A 6979-nucleotide genomic window follows, 5' to 3' on the forward strand; every position below is an offset into this window, starting at 1 on the left:
TTTGATAATATTCATCTACAATAAAATACTTTAATAATCATAAGATTTTCATATCAAACATTGAACTTTGCCATATGAACTTATCTGGGCTAATTTGTAAAAGTCGTAGAAATTCAGGGACTATTCTTGAATTTTCTCCTTTTCATGATTCACTTTGTTTTCTTGATCTATAATTATAAAATCATTCCTTCATTAGCATCTATTTTGATTCTATTTTATTTCACAACTTATGCCCTTAAATTTTTTAAATTACACTATTACCCCAAACTTTTCAATTTTTACAATTTAGTCCCTACTCAATTTATTCATCAATTAAACTAATTCATTTAAAATATCATTTTTTTTAAACACTACAAACTACTTCACAGTCTTTGACATTCCAAGCTTCAACACAAAACCCTAATTTTAATAACTTTCACAATTAGATCCTAAAATTAATTTCTATGAAAATCTCTTCATAAATTATCATATAATAAAATTAAAAATTCAATTCCATGATAAATAATCATAAACTTTCAGCACTTATTCATGGGAACTTTCAAAATTACCCATGAAATCAAAAACTAATGAATTAAACGAGTGGACCTAGTTGTAAAAATCTTAAAAACAAAAAAATTACAAGAAATAATCAAGAGTTGAACTTACATGCTGTAGAATATAAAAACCAGCTTCTTAAAAGCTCTCTAATGGTGTTTTTAGCTAATGAAGATGAAGAAAAATGTTGAATTCTCTAGAATTACAACCTACATCATATTTTAGTATTAAATTTTCACCTTATTTCCAATTTTTCCCTTTGTTCACACTTGATTTTTATTTTTCTTGCACAGACATGCCGTCCAGCCCAATAATAGTTGTTTAATTGCCTATTTAGTCCTCCTTTAATTATTACTAAAGCTATTTAATCACATCTCACAATTTTGCACTTAATTCAGTTTAGTCCTTTTTACCCAATTAACTACCGAAACCTTAAAATTTCTTGACGAAACTTTAATACTAACTTATTAACACTCCTTAAATATTTCTAAAAATATTTATGGCTCAGTTTATGAATTCGAGGTCTCAATACCTCGTTTTTATCCCATTTTATCTGCAACTTCCTTTAATTCACAATTTCACTAATTCAAAATTATTTCTAAAACCACACTTAACATTTACTTACTAATATCTAAACTCACATGTTGGATTTAGTGATTTCAAATCAATGTTCCGATATCACTGAAATTTGGGCTGTTACAACTCTCCCCCTTAGGAAATTTCGTCCTCGAAATTTCGTACCTGAAAACAAATGTGGATACTATGATCTCATAGATTCTTCCGTTTCCCAAGTTGCCTCCTCCAATCCATGTCGATGCCATAACACTTTTACTAACGGTACTCGTTTATTCCGTAGATCTTTAACTTCCCGAGCTAATATTTTCACTGGTTCCTTGGAATAAGTCATATCTGATTTTAGCTCTATCTCAGTATGAGGAATCACATGTGAAGGGTCTGATCTATACCGTCTCAGCATAGATACATGAAATACATTATGGATTTTCTCAAGTTCTTAAGGCAAGGCCAATCTATAAGCTACCGGACAATCTTCTCAATGACTTCATACGGCCCGATAAATCGTGGACTAGGCTTTCCTTTTCTACCAAACTGTAAAACTTTTTACCATGGGGAAACTTTCAAAAACAAACGATCACCACATTAAACTCTATACCTCTTCTTTTCAAATTCGCATAGGACTTCTGACGATCGAAAGCAGCTTTCAAACTTTCTCGAATAATTTGAACTTTCTCTTTAGTTTTTCGAATTAAATTTACTCCCACTAATTTTGATTCACTTAATTCTGGCCAATACAACTGAGTTTTACATTTTCTTCCATACAGAGCTTCAAACGGTGTCATTTTGATAATAGCTTGATAACTATTATTATAAGCAAATTCAACTAAAGGTAAATACCCTTCCCAGCTACCACTGAACTCGAGTATACAGCACCTCAACATATCTTCCAAAATTTGAATCACTCCTTTTGATTGCCCGTCAGTCTGAGGATGAAAGGCTATACTAAATTTTAATTTGGTACCTAAAGCTTCCTGTAGTTTACTCCAAAATCTCGAAGTAAACCTCGAATCTCGATCTGAAATAATTGATGTCGGCACCCCATGTAATATCACAATTTCTGACACATATAATTTCACTAATTTTTCAAGTGAAAAATCTGTTCTGACCGGAATAAAATGCGTTGACTTAGTTAATCTGTCTATTATCACCCAAATTGAATCTTTCTTCTTCGGAGTCACAGGCAATCCAGATACAAAATCCATAGTCACATGTTCCCACTTCCATTCTAGAATCATTACAGGTTGTAACAAACCCAGGGGTACTTGATGTCCTACTTTTACCTATTGACAAATCAAGCATTTCACTACAAATTCACAAATTTCTCGCTTCATACCTGACCACCAATACATTTTCTTCAAATCACAATACATTTTCGTATTGCCCGGATGAATCGAGTACATGCTACTGTGAGCCTCTGATAAGATATCATTCTTCAATTCTAGATTATTCGGGACACAAATTCTATTGCGATAGTATAACATACCACCATTATCAATAGAGTACTCTAAGTTCATGTTGTCTTGAACCATTTGTCGTTTCAGCACCAACTTTGGATCTTCATCTTGCAACTCCTGAATTCATTGAAAGAATACTGGTTTTACCTTTAATTCAGCTAACAAAAAACCATATTCATTTACAGACAAATGAGCATTTAACGCCCGAAAAGCAAATAATGATGATTTCCGACTAAGTGCATCTGCCACTACATTTGCCTTTCCTGGATGATAATCAATGACAAGATCATAATCTTTCAATAGCTCTAACCATCGCCTCTGTCTCAAGTTCAACTCTTTCCGTGACATTAAATATTTCAAACTTTTATGGTCTTTATACACATAACATTTCTCCCCATATAGGTAGTTTCTCCAAATTTTTAGAGCAAATACTATAGCAGCTAACTTAAGATCATGTGCAGGGTAGTTCCTCTCATTTAGTTTCAACTGTCGAGAAGCATATGCTACAACTTTTCCTGACTGCATCAGTACACAACGTAAACCATTCAGAGATGCATCACTATATACTACATATGGCACAGCTGATTCAGGCTGAGTCAACACTAGGGCCTCTGTCAACCTTTTTTTTAACTGATCAAACTTTGTTGGCATTTTTTCGACCATAAAAATTCAACATTCTTCCGTAGTAACCGGGTCATCAGTGAAGCAATCATTGAAAAATCCTTCACAAATCGACGGTAGTAACCAGCTAATCCAAGAAAACTTTGCACTTCCGTAACATTCTTTAGAATTTTCCAAATAATCACTACTGACACTTTGCTCAGATCCACTCATATACCATCAGTCGACACAATGTGACCCAAGAATCCTACTTCATGAAGCTAGAATTCACATTTGCTGAATTTTGCATATAACTGTTTTTCCCTCAAAATCTGCACACTACAAGAAAACATACTTTTAGCGGCGTTTTTAGTGGCGTTTGGACAAAAAAGCCTCAAAAGTTATATATTAGTGGCGCTTTGAAGAAAACGCCGCTAAAGGTCAGAGATATAGTGGCGCTTGTTAAAAAACGCAGCAAAAGATCACTATTAGCGGCGCTTATGTAACAAACGCCGCAAATAATCAAGCATTAGCGGCGTTTTTCAGAAAACACCGCAACAATGTTGAGAGAAACGATGACATATGTTAATGAGCTATAGAGGAATTAGTGGCATTTTACTTAAAATGCCGCAATATATCAGAAATAGCGGCGCTTCTTCAAAACGCCGCAAAAGTCTTGAGAGAAACGACGATGTAGCTATAGAGGCATTAGTGGCGTTTTACTAAAAACGCCGCAATATATAAGAATTAGCGGCACTTTTATAAAAACGCCGCAAAGTGGCTATAGAGGTATTAGTGGCGTTTTAAGTAAAACTCCGCAATATATTAGAATTAGCGGCGTTTGTTTCAAAGTGCCGCAAAATTGTTAAGGGAAACGACGTCGTCTTTTGTTGAGCTATATAGAGGCATTAGTGGCGTTTTATGTAAAACGCAGCAATATATTAGAATTAGCGGCATTTGTTGTAAAGCGTCACAAAATGTTAATAATTAGCGGCGTTTTTTGCAAAAAAAAATTATGTTATTTTAAGGTTTAGGGTTATGAATTTTAGGTTTAATGTCTACGGTTAATTTAGTGTTTTAGGGTTTATGATATGATGTTTATTATTTTGGGGTATGGGTTTATGTTTTAGAGTTTGAGTTTTGGGGTTTATAATTTTAAGGTTTAGGGTTTTAATATTAATGTTCATGGTTTTAGGGGTTAGGCTAATAGGGATTAGGGGTTATGATTAATGATAAGAAATTAATTTATTTTAGGATTTTGGTAAGCATTAAGATTCTATTTTAATTACTTTTGTCCCTTGTAATATATATATTAGAACTTGTAATATATATTAAGATTCTATTTAGGCCGTGTAAGTCTAGATGTAGGGTTCAAGGAAAGGATACCATTAGAACTGAAGAACATTTGGATTTTACTGAGATTCATGCCATTTTGTACTATACCCATATTATTTAATATAAGAATATAAAATATATGTTTTGTACTACACTTACATTGGCCACACAAATTCTCAAAAATATGTCTAGGATTATGGTTTAGGGTTAATGATTTTTAGAGTTTATAGTTTGGGCTTTATGATGATCTAGGATTTATGGTTGGTTTTGGGGTTACAGTGTATATATGATTTTAGGGTTTAAAGTTTGGGGTTTAGGGTTTGGGGTTTGGTGTTCATGGTTTAGTATTTATAATTTTGGGTTTAGGGTTTTAGGTTTAGGATATAATTTTAGATTTTAATTTAGAAGATAAATATAAATAAGATAAATATATATAAATTATTATTTTAAAAATATATATATCAAAATGGGTTAAATCCCAAACGCATAGATGAAAAGTGGTTTAGTGTGCAATTGTGTACATGAATTGTATTTTGATCTAAATCTTGTAAAATATTAATGCAATTATTGATATAATTAACATCATTTTTTTTAATTAATTTATATATATAAAATAATGCTTTTATATTTAAAAATATTTAATATAAACCATTTGATATATTAAAATATGATTTAAAAAAATGATAAACAAAGAAATGCACTAAAATGTATTAAAATTTGGACAAACGATACCGTTTCAGTAAAAAAATTTAGTGGCGCTTACCCTAAAAACACCGCTAATTTGTTCTTATTCGACCAAAATGATGCAATTTCAGTTTATAGTATTAAACATTTAGTGGCGCTTCTAAAAAACACTGCAAAAATGCATTAACATTTGCCTTAAATGACGGCGTTTCAAAACAAGGTATAAAATTTTTAGTGGCACTTTCACAAACGCTGCAAATTTTCAATACCAATTTTCCCAAGGCGACATCGTTTCGCGTCGATGAATTAAGTTTTAGTGGCATTTTTAGAAAATGCTGCAAAAGTTCAATAAGCGTTAGCCTTCTATGACTGCATTTCAATTAAACTTTTAGTGGAGTTTGTTATATAAACCTTGCAAATTTGCAGCCCCAAATTGATTTTAACGACGCTATTTCATTACAAACAAATTAAACTTACACCTTTTCGTCTTGTTTGCCCCGATTTTGAAATCCCAATTTCCCTAAATTCAAGAATCCCCAATTTCCCCAAATCGGCAAGTTTTCCCTTAAATCTCCCCGTGCATTGCAACCCATCTCCTCCGTCACCTTCTCCCCGTGCATCGCAACCCATCTCCTCAATCTCCTTCGCCCCGTGCATCTGCTGCATAGCCATCAAGTGCCCCCTCTGCTGCGTCACCGTCCTCTACCGCAACCATTCGGTAAGTATTTTCTATTGTAACTCCTTTATTGCATATTTTTGGGCTAAGAAGTTTAATTTTACTGTGATAATAGTAGGCTGAGAAGTTTATCCTTTTCTTTTTTGTTCCTTTGCATGATAAACAGTTTATTCACTAACAAAGTAAACAACCATGATTAACATAAAAGAAGAATAAAACAAAGTATATTCATCATAAAATAGCATAGAGCAGGTGACCCATCTTTGTCCACAATCCGCAGATAAAGGGAGGATGTTGGATTTTGAGGTTTTTTGGTATAAACCTTTAACCTTAGTCCTGTTGGAGGCCACCGCCTGATTCGAAACATTTCTAATAGCTGCTTACCATTCTGGATTGCAAACTAGCTAGACTTCTATGTCATATTTACACGCTAATATCAGTTATTTAAATGGAAAACCTTGATTACTTAAGATTGAAGGCAAATCCAGGGGTAAGACTAAAGATGTATGCACTTTCATGACCTTTTTAAAGCTTTCTTTTCATTTGGTATAGTAAAAAGTTAAATTTTTGTAACAATTAATATGGGACTTACCAATTATTTCAAATATAATGTATTTGCTGTAAAGTACAAAAGTAGAACTATATTTCCAACGAGCAATGATAAGGAAAGGGGATTAGCTTATATATTCTACATGACTGAATAGCCTGGGCCACGTCCTCCTTCTGGCACTGTCCACTCTATCTGACAGCCCAAAATTGACCCTAGTTTCGGGACCGCTAAACCGAGTCACCGAAATGTTTGAATGTGATATTTATTGTCTAGAGTATGTAATTATGAATGTGTGAAAATTTCAAGTTTCGATTTAGTCGATTGCATGTGAATTCAGTTAGTAGGATTTGTGTGACACTTTTGAAATGTGATAGGCTAATCTATAAGGATCTAATAGTGCATGTAATAAAAAGGGAGGACTTGCATGTCAAATTTCCCCCTAATTAGTAGTGGCCGGCCATGCTATGAGTGGAAACATGTCACAAACATGTTATGTTAGTAAGGTATGTTAGGAAAAATAAATAAGGAGTATGGGAAATAAAGAAATGGAAAAAAAAAGAAAGAATGTGT

The sequence above is a fragment of the Gossypium hirsutum genome, chromosome A13 (genome assembly GCF_007990345.1).
Source record: "Gossypium hirsutum isolate 1008001.06 chromosome A13, Gossypium_hirsutum_v2.1, whole genome shotgun sequence".
NCBI lineage: Eukaryota > Viridiplantae > Streptophyta > Magnoliopsida > Malvales > Malvaceae > Gossypium > Gossypium hirsutum.